Source organism: Lytechinus variegatus, chromosome 9, assembly GCF_018143015.1.
Source record: "Lytechinus variegatus isolate NC3 chromosome 9, Lvar_3.0, whole genome shotgun sequence".
Lineage (NCBI taxonomy): Eukaryota > Metazoa > Echinodermata > Echinoidea > Temnopleuroida > Toxopneustidae > Lytechinus > Lytechinus variegatus.
The window spans coordinates 23,463,880-23,478,593 of record NC_054748.1 but is presented as its reverse complement, the minus strand read 5'-3'; the positions used below and the strand labels follow the sequence as shown (position 1 = coordinate 23,478,593).

The 14,714-nt window shown below is 36.5% G+C and overlaps 1 long non-coding RNA gene across 1 annotated transcript; it reads left to right on the top strand.

Annotated features, from left to right (window-relative positions):
* Positions 1-8,331: 8,331 nt before the first annotated feature.
* Positions 8,332-14,169, top strand: LOC121421698. The gene is made up of 5 exons (XR_005971023.1): positions 8,332-8,392; positions 9,712-9,723; positions 10,362-10,388; positions 11,142-11,264; positions 13,752-14,169. It is a non-coding gene; the product is annotated as an uncharacterized LOC121421698 (long non-coding RNA).
* Positions 14,170-14,714: the final 545 nt, after the last annotated feature.

Sequence of the window (14,714 nt, the reverse complement as noted above, 5' to 3'; positions counted from 1 at the left end):
TGATAGCAGGTTTAAAGTTGTGGTTTAAGTATGGGAAGCCAAAAGTATCAACAAATTTATTTAGTTGTTTGTTTCTTATGTTTACTGTGCTCTTTCCTGATTCATCGATGGTGAAGACAATTATGAATGATTTGAGAGCAAAATAAGCTGAAGTATGATATCTCTACTGTTAGTGATTTATGTAACAATTGGCTCTCCATACTTAAACCACAACTTTAAACCTGAGTTTAAGTTAAGCCCGACTTCAGAATACTTGCCATTTTGTTTAAGCGCACTTGAGGTTTGCTCCAAGTTTGCCTCCGCGATGACAAATTATGGAAGTGATGGTTTTACATACTTTAGAATTACTGTAACAATCGCAGTTAAAAACGCCGCCCCAATAAGTAAATTGTTTTCTTACTCATTATCCTGATCTTGTTTGTTACGCAAACACACTAAAAAAATATTGCACCCTACTGTGGTAGGAATTTGGTGGGTAATCTTGCACCCTGTTAATAAAGTGAAAATTGGTGCAAAATATACATTTTCTTATTCTCGGAACCAAGGAATGCTCCTTTGCACCCTAAAAGGTGCAACTTTTTAACTTTAAAGGTTAATAATACTTGACGTTAGGAAAGGTTAAAATTTGCACTTTTATTACATGGTTCGACTTACTGTAGCTAAATGCATTCCTAATAAATAAAGTAAAATTCACAAAGCAAATTGCTGAAAATTTCATTAAAATCAGAAACAAATAACGAAGTTATTGAATTTTAAAGTTGAGCAATTGTGAAAATAGTTATCCACATCATCATAAATATTCATTAGTTATGCTGATGTCACATCCCCCACTTTCCTTTTTTCTTATGATATTACATAAAATCATAATTATTTCATTTTTCATATATGTGTAAATAATGTGTCTCCTTTATAACGAAATATAATTTGCAGCAATGAATATCTAATGCACTTAATCAGTTGCCAATGCATTTGTTCAGTTCTTGGTACAACAAATGTGAATAAACCCAATTTCATATCATAAAATACAAAGAACAAGTGGGGACATGACATCATCAATTTGCTCATTGAATATTCATGAATACATGCCGAGAGCTGTTTCACCGGAATAATGCAAATCTTTAAAATGCCATAACTTTGTTAATTCCTTGTGCGATTTTGATCAAATTTTTAGTGTTTTGTTTGTCTGATTTTTCTTTACCAACCTCTAGGGTTCAAATTTGAACCTCTATTTGATAATATGTAGAGGTTTCAAGGTAGTTTTAGGGGGGGTTGGTTTGTTTTATTATTTTATTAGGATTATAATGTGTATTCACTTGAGGCCAAATGATTTGCAAGTCAAATTTCTTTTAACTATGATGATTTCAGTTTAAAACATTTTGGCTATTGTTTTTTAACTCTCGGCATTAACACTTATGGCTTAATCACTTGTTTATAATTTGTACGTCATTCGAAGGATACTGTTAATAGTATTGGCAATTACCGTTCTTTTTTTAAGAGAGAGATCAATGCATCTCAAAGCGGTCGCCGAAAGAACACGCCACTGAAACGTACAAACATATTATTTAATGATTAAGATCATTTGTCAGTAGCCCTATGGTGTTATCACTTATGAAGATCTGGTAGTTTATCAGGTAAAATAATTAGAACTGCTCAGTAAAATCGCGGTCCATAATGGGAATCTCTCTTTTTTTATATTAATTTAAACTGTTTTTAATTGCATAGGAGCGTAAACAGATCAATTAAAGGATTTAAGAATGTGATACTTGATTATTTCTCGGCGAAAATGAAGAAAACTATTTTGAGATAAAATGCACAGATTGCTAGAGGAAAATGAAAATAAATCGTCAATGGTATGGAGGCAATTATCTCTGTGCTTTACATCGATGAACCGAGTTCCACTTTAAATCCTCCTGTCAAATGTTTACCATGTCGGGAACAGTTTATTGCTGATTATGATATTATTTCCATATTGATTTAATCGCGGATTTAAAAGGCGGTATGGGACTAGGCCGGATGATTTTAAGCTTAACCCAATTCTTCGTAATGCGATTAGTATTGCCAGACGTGAGGAATTGACGTACATTTTGTCATTGATCAACATGGCGTCTATCTTGGTTGGGTCCAGGGTTTGAGAATGGGAAGGGGGCTCATAACATAGGTCATCAGTCTGTCTCTTCTCTTCTCTTAAAAGAAATTGAAAGGCATAGCAGGGCGTCTTCTCACCTCAGGAGGAGGGGGGTTCCAAGGAAAGGACATGGATGATTTATCACACATTTTTGCGAAAAGAGAGATACTTGTTTCCTGGCTCCTCCTCTACTGTCTTGATAATGCACAGTTTGATGTCGAGCTAGAAATGAGATTAATGACAAAACATACTTTGGGTACCACCAGAAGCGTACCTAGGATTTTCCACAGGGGGGGGGGCGAAAAATCGTCCGCAAAAAGATTTAACAAAAAAAAGGTCCTCAACAGGTTATAAAGGACATTCCACAGCAGAAAAAAATTGACAAGCATAAAAAAGGTCTTCAACTTCTCGTCAGGGGGGTAGGGATAGGTCCCTTGCGTGGGTTGTGACTCGTCAGGAGGGGCAGTCTGCCCCCCCCCCCCCGTAGTTACGCTAGTGGGTACCAGCCACTAAGCATTGGTTTAAGCTTTCGGTATACATGTAAATCATGTAAATAGTAATCACGTATGATATATTTTATTCATCCATGATTACTATGCTCAGTAGATTGTGAAGACAAACTTTCGCCATCTCAAGTAGAATGTAAAGTCAAATAAAACTAAAATTTTCATGAACTGGGGCCCGTTGCAGAAATGCGCAACTTGATTATCAACCAGTCAACATCGCGCATTTTTGACTTGCGTTTAAACGCAACTTTTTCTGCAACAGGCCCCAGGTCTTTTACCTTTCTCAGTTTGTCAGTTTCATCAATAACTTCAAACCGTTTTGATTATTAGCTAGACAATTAATTCTGAATTGCCGAATTTGTAATATCAAGATAAGGATATATTTTACTTTCACTTTTGTCACTGATAGCTTCAACCCGTTTTATTTAATGACAAGACTATTAAAATTCTTAACCTTAAATGCGAAAATACAAGATGAGAATAATTCTTAATTTAACTTATTTTTACGATGACTCCAACCTACTTGCATTTGATATAATATTGATTGGCTCAACTATTGCATTTTCTGAAGTAATATTAAACTCACACGTTTCGCTTCATTCATGTACCACTTGACATTGCCCCTATGTTACAGTAACACCAACGAAACCGGCTCCATTCCGATCAAATCTATTACGTTATAACCAATGACATACCATCGGTCGGTTTGGAGTCGGTTTCCCGATGTGACTGCACCCTTCGATGCGTGACAGAATCAGAGTAAGACGAGGACATGAATGTTTATAAGGTGGATTTATTGTGGATCGGGGCTTAGAAATGATACGAGGGCACCAAGGCGAATCCAATCTTCCATGTTGGGTTTCAATCAAGAGGGGATGAGTGAGAAATCATCAATGGAAGGAAAACTTCCAAAAGACCAAATATCTGGTTCCGATGGAAATTGAGTTATCAATATCAGTGATTCTTGTCTTTCATTTATGTATTTGTACATAACATTTGACAGGAATTGTATACAATTACCTTCCATGGGCGTACGGAAGAAAAAAAGGAGGAGAAATACTAAAAATGAAATTTTCGAAAACATTAATAATAATAATAATGTAGGTAAATTTACCCAGGGAAGCCACTTCAGTTCTGAAAACTGTTCTCCCAGCAGGCCCTGCTATTATTATTATCCCGGCTTTAGCTGGGCTGCCTAGGCGCTCAAAGCATTCAAGGAATTTCTTCCTACCGGGTGCCCATTCACCTCACCTGGGTTGAGTGCAGCACAGTGTGGATAAATTTCTTGCTGAAGGAAATTACGTCATGGCTGGGATTCGAACCCACGACCCTCTGTTTCAAAGTCAGAAGACTATCCATTGGGCCACAATGCTCCATGAAAACAAAACATTGTGTCAGCGAAGCGAGTGATCCTACCATGAAGGCGTTTTTTTATGCATTTCAATTTTGAAAGAAAATTGTAGAATCAGGTGCACACTTAACGTGGAATATTTGAAATAGAATTGCAAAAGAGATGTTTTATTTTAATCTTTGTAATAGGGGTAACCCTCCCCCCCCCCCCTTCTGCTTTGTATTGGTTCTGCCGCGTTACCCAAGGATAATTCCCATAAAAATAGAATTCAATACAAATTAGGGCTAAATATTAAAACACCACTCTGTATACCGAACACGGTAAGAAAAAATATTAACCCCAAAAGCTTGGGCCTATTTCGCACTGTTGATACGGTTCGAGGGACACGGTTACCAGCCCGGACCGGATAGCCGAAGCAACTAAAGTGGATTTATCGTCTTTTTGGATTGGATAATTTGCTTGGTGGTGGAAAACGTGACGGGGGCTAGATAAAATATGAGAAAATACCATATTAATTTTGTCCCAGATATCAGGAGCTTATATATATCCTTAGGAGATCATCTTAATCGCTAAATCGGCTGATGTAGACTTTATTCAGGGAAGTGGGAAGTGGGAAATTCCCTGTTATCTCAAAGGGCTGAATATTGGTACCAGGGTGAAAGTCTCAAATTTTTTTAATAATAATAATAATAATTCTTTATTCGCTTCTTTAAATAGCACATACAACAATATAATCATATACAAAATAAAACAACTTAACTTAATGACACACATAAATAGACATAACCCCAGACGGGCCTGAAATGTTTTGTGTTTCAAGTGAGCTCAAAAAATGATGGAAGAAAACGGAAAAAAAGAAGAAACGATATTGACAGCCAATATATCGTCGATGAGATAATTACAATTACCTCTATGTATTAACACATGGAATCAACAAAAACCTTTATGCTACCCCCCCCCCCTCAAACTTAAACTTCTGACTATTTTTTTATTATTATTGAGAACTTAAACAATAATATGGTATGGATAACTTATTGCCTAAGAAACAAAATTGCCTTTGCGTAGATGATTTCAAAACAATACCAAAACCAATATTTACTTAAATTGATATTTAAATTGATGCCAGAAACATATTTAAAATGTAAAAGTGGATAAACTTTCCCTATTAAAAACAAATTCATCTATACAGTAGACCTAGAATAGTATGTGCGACGCACTAGAAAACATTAGGCTAAGAATTTTCTTTAATTTTTCCATTAGCATTGATCATTATTTTCATAGTGCTCTACGAAACTGGATTAATATTTCTCCTTGTTTGTCTATCCCACACAATTTTTTTTTCATGTAAATTTTTCCAATTTCAAATTAATCTCGTTCTCCTTTTATGACAAGGACGATGACATTTTAATCTAAAGGAATTTAAATGCAGTCTTACTTTTAAATCTCATACTCCACATATAGTGATTATGTTTTGGATTCAAGTAGGTCTTATATTCATTGTAGCCTGAGGTTGGATATGAACCTCCTAGAAGGTGGAGCACTGAAAAGTAAGGACACAGGGGCCGGTTACACAAAGCTTAGCAATCATCGTAGAACACTTTTTCTACGATTGATTGCATTGACTATAATGTACGATCAATCGTAAAAATCAAGAGTAGGATTAATCGCTAACCTTTGTGTTACCGGACCCTGGCTTGATTAGATTACCGCAAAGGTTATGGTTTAAGTTCTTTCTCCTCCATACTAAATGAACCATACTAAATCCAAACGGTTCAAGAATAAAATCAGCCTGCAAATTAAGATATTTGAATAAGAGATCCTCTCACAAGCTCCACAATGACAGATAACAATTATATTTCATTATTTGAAATGTGAAGTAGATTAAAAGTGGGTTTTGTTTTGTTTCAGTCTCGCACCTGCGACAAGAAAATACAGATTAACGGGTTAAGGTTTAATTAAAATGGGGCTGTCCTCGTTCCTCTGATAAGACACGCTGTAGCAAATTCTGGGAGACATTTTTTAACAATAGAAAAAAGTTTGTCAAGAGTATGAAGTTAAATATTTTTATTTTTGTGTAAGTACTCTATATTTTAATCGGTACATCGGAAATTTGGTCTAAATCGGTGACGTAGCTTGGATTTTTTTCCTGGGGCACTGGAGGTTCTTTCTTTTTAATGGAGGGGCAACAATTTTTGTATGCGAAGCGCGAGCGGAAGATTGAGCTTTTAGACCTAAAAACGGGACACTCTACTCATGTTTTGTAAATCATGAATATGATTGGTAATTGCTTATCTTCCTACATTAATAATTCGAACGAAAAGCGCGAGCAGAAAATTATTGATATTCTGTTCTGAAGCTTAAGCACGTTTTAAATAAATAACAAGCTGCCTAAACATGCATGCGCCTGATTTAGATTTAGACCTACATGTAGAATCTCCGCATTTTGTATACACTTTTTTAATCATGTAGATCAATAATGCCAGCTCGAAGCCTCTGGTCTAAATGATGATGATTAAACGATTTTTTTTCATCATAAATCTGAAATATTTTGAGATGTTTTGTGGTCCACTTTTTTTCTTCTACGCAAAACGTTGAAAATTATAATTTGTTCTATAAACCAAATATAAAACATTTATATATCTTGTGGTTTTTGTTTGTTGGGGTGTTTATTTGTTGTTTCTGTGTTTGGGAATAGGTAGGGGTTGATTCTTTTGTCTATTCTGTTTCGTTTTGTATTGTTGTTAGGGGCGTTTTTATTTTTTGTGCATGCTTTTTTTGTTGTTATTATTTTGTTATCCGGTGGTCCACTGGCGTACAGATGGGGGCGCTTGGGCCATTTACCCTCTGCCCCCCCCAAAAAAAAAATAAATAAATAAATAAATAAAAATCACCTTTACGAATAAAGGGGGTATGATACTATTTTCTGAATATCATCCATCTATCAAATAATTGTGTTCTTGTATAAAAAAGGTAAAACTGTTTTACTTGGTCGTGGCTTTTTAGACATACGCTGTGTCTGACATCTCAAAATTGTTGCCTCATGACGCTAATTCGATAGTCCAACAGCGATAGCAGTGGTATATTCTTAAATTAATGATGCAGAATATTACACCTATTTTGTTTTAGTATACCAAATTTCAAACAAATTCAGAGCCTATCGTCGTTTCATATACATCATTTCATGTTTAACACTTTTTTCTCTCTTTTCCTTCCATTCCCTCCCTCTGTTATATCGTGTTTCATTCTCAGATGTGCCAGGTATGTATTTTTCTCAGTGTTCATCGAAATTATATTTCGATCAACGTAGTGATAATGTCATACATTTTATATCATTCTACAAGAAATGTGACATATTTTAATTTTCAAATCAGATAATAGTTGTTTTTTATGATAGCAACAGATCAGCGGGGGTATTTCCTAAAGCCATGAATCTGTTCGGAGTTATGCACGACTTTACACACGATTGGCAACCTGGGCCCCGTAACATAAAGCTAGCTCAGCGATGAATAGCAAGTATTAGAGAAGACTTCTGATTGGTGCCTGGTCAGTATTTTGAACCAAAAGCGCGCGTAATTTTGATCTTGATTGGCCAGTCCTTAGCGTTGATCGCTAATCTTTGTGTTACGGAGCCCTGGGGTGTTTCATGAAGGGACTTTCGGATATATATATTTTTGGGGGGGGTCTGTCAGTTACCATACAAACTGTGCTTCCTAGCCGATCAAAATGGAGGAAAATTGTCAACTCCGACAACGTTTTCGGGTTGGAAAGGCCTTGCAAATTATTCAGGTCCAGTTAAAATGAGTTTAGATATCTATTGAATATGTTGCTATGGATAACTATTTGAAAAGAGATTATAAGCTATGGGGTCAAAGACCTAAAGTGCAATAATTATCTAGGTTTCTTGAATTAAACCCATTATTTTCTTCTACTATTGATACTTTTTCTGACTCAATTAATTTCTTTCTTTCTTTATGGGGTTCACATTTTAGCGTGGGTTCCTATTTTAGCCACATAACTTTACATCTTAATCTGAGATGTGTTTTAAAGGGATATAATCGCATGGTACTGGTTCAGAATTCGGTTATAGTACACCAACACTTGCTTACCTTTACATCAGATATAGCGCATACTGTTCGTGCCACTTAACGAGAGCATCACTGTCATGACTGTGGGATATTTCATTATATGAGACCAAAACATTCTCTTGACCATCGTGACATACTGACATTAGCAGGGACTAGAATATTGGGTTTGAAACCCGAACCCAATGATAAGGCTTTGAAGTAGCATTGGCGGGTAAATGCACGTTCTACAGCTGTTTTCACTGATACGTTCCTTCATTTGTTTTCCCCATCTTTCATTTAAATTGAATGTGACTCTGTGGCCTTCGGACTCCAGATACACCCATCGGTGAGTATCAAATGCTAGATTTATTTCTCTCTCTCTCTCATCACGTGACCCCCCCCCTCAGTCTTCTCCCACCGCACACTCCCATTTTAACGCACGCGCACACACTTACCACAGTTTACTAACCCGAGGACAGCAGCTTGTCTTCTTTTGTTGGTGCCACTTGTGTCCGGGAAAGTTACCAGTTCTGTGTCTATAGGGGGCAGGGAGGGAGGGAGGCCACTTGCATCGGGTGACGCTTTGAGGGGATGAAAGGAAACGAAAAAGAAATGAACTAAGGAAGAAATTAACGAAAAACAATATACTATGGGGACCTATCACCCCCCCCCCCCCTTCCCTCCAAATCCAAAATAAATATTGATTAAATGCATGATGATTAATGTCACTTTTGATATTGAGAGAAACATAATTCTAAAGGGCAATATTCAATGATGATGTTCCTGGATTTCCCAGCGGGATTGAATCAACAATAAGACTGTGGCTCAAATCAATGCTCTTATTCATAGATAATAATATAGTTGCAATTATTATGATCACAATGAATATTATTTATTGTAATCAATAACAATAATATCTCTTATACCCAGTCTAGCTCAGCTAAAGTATAACCGATCTTCCAGCAGGCCCTGCACAATAATGTGTTACTATAACCTGCTCCATATTTTAATACGTCGAGTACCTAGCTGACAAGAAGGCCGAATGACTCTTGTTTCATTTTTTAGTATTTAAAATGACTCTGCACGGGGGACGGAACCCACAACCTCCCATTCATGAGGAGGGGGTTCTACCACTGGGCCACCATGTCAACCAAGTCATTAAACAGCATTTGTTGGTTACCTATGTTTAAATGCTGTGGCCCGTATTCTGAAGTCGGGTTTAACTATAATTCAGGTTTAACGTTGTGGCTTAAGTATGGGAAGCCAAAAGTATCAACATTTTTATTAAGTTGTATGTTTCTTATGTTTACTGTGCTCTTTCCTGATTCATCGATGGTGAAGACAATCATCTATTTGATCCTAGACAATTATGAATGATTTGAGAGCCAAGTGAGCTCAAGTATGATATCTCTACTGTTAGTGATTTATGTAACAATTGGCTCTCCATACTTAAACCAGAAATTTGAACCTGAGTTTAAGTTAAACCCGACTTCAGAATACGGACCTATGTCTCTTTCCGTTTTGACACTTCATTTCCGATATCTTGCTACAATTTTTGAAATTGCTGTTATGGAATTTAAGTAACGCATACTGACACATTATGAATGTTTTGACTTACATTTTCTTTGTTCTCTCTCTTTTCCTCAAATCGTTCCTGGAAAACAGAATTGTGCAAATGTGAGTACATTGATACCTGTTTAGAAGTGTTTACAAATTCTTAACACCAAAAGCTCAACACCGAAATTGAATCACCCGCTTTGGTGCATTCCTTATCCTCTTTGGATGAATGTGATATTCTAAAATGTGCTGCAGCTATATCGTAACAAATTGTGGATATTATATCAGTTTATATCAGTTTATCTTTATTTTGTCTACTCACCTGCCGTTGTGGAAAATAAGATGTCAACAACAACATGTAAAGAATATTCAAAATAAAATATTAGTCGTTTATTAACTTGATTCTGAGAAAACAAAAAAAAATTATTGATTGACTGAATTTATTTCCGTTAAAAAAACACATAACAATACATATAAAATGAGATGCTGCATGTGAATTGATAATGGAAAAACGGGAGGATGGCCCTACTCAGCAGCATCAATCATGGTGCTGCTGGTCTACCGAGGGGTCCTCATAAGTTAAGTCTTTGCTTTAAACAGCAAAGATGTTGACATGAGAGAGAAAAAACTAATATATAATTATTATCTACGGTATTTTTATATTCATGTAATGATATTTAATGCACTCAATTTGCAAAAATATAATTTTAACTGTTTAAGATGTTATCTTTTCCTTTTTTTCTCTCCTGAACAAATAGCAATGGCAAGATGATATGTTTGGACGTGTAAGTACCTCCCTCTGCTAAACCTCTTATTCCCATTCTTCTTCTTCTTCCTCTCCATCTTCTTCTCCTCCTCCTCCTTCTTCGTCTTCTTCTTTTTCTTCTTCTTCTTCTCATATTTCTTCTACTCTTTCTTCTATACCGTGGTGTAGTGGTTTTGAGTCTTGCCTTGTAAACAGAGGGTCGTGTGTTCGAATCCCACCGCGGTCTGACGTCCTTTGGAAAGGAGTTAATCCACACTTTGCCATTCTCGACCCAAGTGCTAAATGGGTAGCCGGTAGAATGTGAAAGTCATTGTAGCTTGTCCAGTACTGTGTGCGCCTCACAGGCGACTGACTGGAATACTCCCTAGGGAGTGGAGGATGTGCACATGCATTGTGTGCGGGAATGACTGATTGAATCCGACGACCGGGGTAATAATATATCTGTATTTACGCTTAGACACGTCGTTCCGATGGATTAAGCGCTATATAAAAGCGGATTATTATTATTATTTCTATACATTCTTTTTCACCCCATACTCTTCCGATCGATACTCCTTTTCTTTCCTTTATTGTTATGTATAAACTCGTCAGGATTTCTTACGTTTCAACTTTAAGAAAAACAGAGCAATGTCCTTCTTGATTATATGAAACTCATGGATTACATTTATCGTTATCAAACGTGTTAACGATACGTAAATAAACATCTAATAAAGCGTTTAAACAGTAATATTCGACCTAACCTTTTCCAAATTGTTTTCTTTTTATCATGCAGAAACGACAGGCTGTCATTAGGAAACGAATAACGGATTTAATTCGACTCCCGTCGGCCAATGACCATGACTGATGCATCACAACAATTCTGCCTTGGATTTTATTTATATTTATTTCTAGTAAGGTTCGTGCTAACAATTTGGTTTCATAATTAACCCGACCATGGTAGTTGCCATGGTTACACTTCGTAATTCCGAAGATTCGTTATTACGAAGGTTCGTTATTCCGAATCACGTAAATTGCATATACATGTACCTCGATGTTCGTTAATCCGAAAACCAAAAAGGGTTCGTTAATCCAAACATATTTTATCGCGTTATTCCGAACGTCCGAAAACGAAATAAGGTTCGTTGTTCCGAAAGTTCGTAAATCCGAAATATAAATAAGGCTCTTTATTCTGAAGGTTCGTTAATCCGAAAAATGAAAAAAAAAATCGGTGGCGAAGCCGGGAAACCCAGAAGGATAAGCGTGGTGGGGCCGGAGGGGGACACCGTTGCGGTTCAGTTATTGTTATGAGGATGGGGAGGCAAAAGCAACGGCGCGGCGGCGGAGCAAAGTAGAGTAAAGTAGAGCAAAACCTTCTTATTTTAACCTTACTAAAAATAAATGATGACAATAAAAAAAATGGATTTTCTAATCTAAAATGTATACTTTAAGAAGGATATTTCATTTTAAAACGGCAAATTTCATTTAAAAAAAGGGAATTTCCCATTTTGAAAAAAAAAATTGAATTTTGTTCTTATGGGGATTTTTTGTTTGGGGTGCAAGTCCCCCCCCCCCTCCCCCGCTTTCACCGCCCCTGTAGGAAGGGGCTGATCCCAGGGGCGTTTACGTACGCTGAATTCTCTCAAAGGGATGATCATAGGCTTATGAGGCTAGTTCATGTTTTTCTCTCATTGATAGACCTGCAAATACTTATTTTATTATTCGTTTTATTTATCGGGTTTAAACATATATAATTTAACATGATGCAAAGGTACAAGGACCAAAGTGAACATGTTGTTTACAATAATTACAACTTACAAAAAAGACTACTGAACACCAAATTAATAAAATATAAATACATTCTACGAGAAAACTGCTATTAAAAAGTATAAGAGCAGAATTATTATCAGAAAAGTTTTAAAATCATATGTCGTTAAATGCGTGTTGATGCATTTTGAAATTGATTAGTTAAAGTTCAAAAGATCCATTCTTGATTAGATGTTTACATTTATAAACCTAATGTTTTTTGTATCGCTTTGCGCGGGGAGGGAGCGATTGCTTGGACCAGAATAGGGCCGATTCAGACCTCAAACACCCCCTTTTTCGCTGATGCGGGGCAAAAAAAGCCATCCGCAGCCATCGTAGCCTGCTTTTTGGAATGAGGGGAAGGGGCACACTTATTTCATATTAAATGTATATGTGTATGCATATTTTTTTTCTTTGAAGGTGTAGTCCGAATAATGACTTCTTAGTTTTATTCTTATATAGACAAGATAATTGCATCTTATAATTCCTGATTGAATAATGCGATTGCGAGAAGCGAGCTAAATTTTATAGAAATTTCGGAAATTTTGTCCTAAAAATTGAACATTCTGAGCAATGTTTATGGTTATAAAAAAGACGTGTATGGAACTAACTTATTACTTCGAGCGCGAAGGGCGAGCTGAAATTTTGGATAAACTGTCATAAAGAGGGGTTCATATAGAAGTAGTAGGCCTAATACATACTAATGAAAATGCGAGCGCGCAGCGCCAGCTGATGAGTTTTTACGATCAGACCTGAAAATGAATATTATTTTTGAGAAACTTCATGAAATACATGAATAAAATAAGTACTTCAAACGAACCTTATTTCATTTTCGGATTAACGAACCTTACTTCGTTTATGGATTAACGAACCTTCGGATTATCGAACCTCATTTCATTTTTGGACTAACAAACCTTCGGAATTATGAACCTTATTTTGTTTTCGGACTAACGAACATCCGGAATTACGAACCTCATTTCGTTTTCGGACTAACGAACCTTCGGAATACGAATCTTATTTCGTTTTCGGACTTAAAAACCTTCGGAATTACGAAACTTATTTCGTTTTCGGACTAACAACCTTCGGAATAACGAAGCGTCGGAATTACAAATGTGCGGTTGCCATAATGGCAAAGTTACAACAGCTGAAACCTTTTATGAAATTGGCCCCAGAAACGGATCGTTACCGATTAACTGTTATCGGATCAATTTTATCTGCAACGTTAGTATGAGCCATTTATCTCAAATATGACAATTTCAATTCTGGAAAAAATTGGCTATACACTAAATTGTTCAAAAATCTAATCTTAACCCTTTCCTGATAATCCCATTTACTTATGAAACGCATTATAAAAACGTGATTTTTTTGTTTAAAAAGTTGGAGGTGAAGACGAGCCCAATGGCGATGACCTTTTCCTTTTCTTTAGGGGTGGGGATTGTCATGGGTTTTTTTTTAGAAAATTGCCCCTTTCCCATCCCCTTCCCTTTCCCCCATCTTAGAAATTTTGAATCCGCCAATGAATACAGAACATTCTTGAATAAAAAATAATAAATAATTTGTCGTTGCAACACGTAATATGCTTTTCTTATTGATGTTTCAGGGACACTTTTTGGACACCTCCGCAGTTGATATCTTTCTCTTTCTGAGTTTCTTCACAAGGCCAGCCAGCAGACTGCTTTTGCACTATCACCATGGATACAGCATACAAACCACGTGACTTTCCATCATCCTTTCTTACGACGCCATTAAGACAACAGTCACGTGACTTGAAAAAGGGGGATCCTTGTCTGCCTTCATTCAATTATGTACTTAATAGATCTGACAGGTGGGGAAGAGAAATAAATCAGGGTGCTAGCCCCTTCCCCATGGTACCCCAATGACAAAAAGGAAAGCTTGTTAAAAGTAGACTTACTTAATTTTGCCACTGTGATTTCTGGTCATACTGAAGGCCTATTTTGTAGAAATTGGTGCATGAGAAACATGCCCTCCCCTCTTCACGGATTTCTTTTTTCATTTAATCGGATGGAGAAAAAAAATCCGCACACCAACGATGGTAGAAGGCATCAATACCTTGGAAATCTGCTTGCAAAGGTCTGACGCCCTCTACGTTCGTTGGCTCATCATGATTGCTCGCATCGGTGATTTTGAAATCTGTTTAATAATCTCCTGGTTGAAAATTTCCTGAATGAATACAGACATTGATCTCCTCATCAACCATCGCATCGGACATTCTCTCAACGCCTGATTAAAAAAAGTGAAAACCACATTTTATGGTGAACTTCGCCCTCTGTGTCTCCAACGTCCACTCCAAAAATCGCGTTCCATCCAACGTCAAAACGATATCGATAATCATTGGACTATGAATAAAGATAAATCAAATATTTTCATAGATGGTAAAACAATTTTTTCTAAGTGATATGAGACAATTCGTCTTAGGCAAGTTAAAAGCCGAAAATGATTACGCGGATACAATTCATTGAGAGAGTGAGATATTATGATTGATAACCAATTACAATATTTGCCCTTGTGTGAGACAAAGCTAATAGACCAATCTCATCTCATA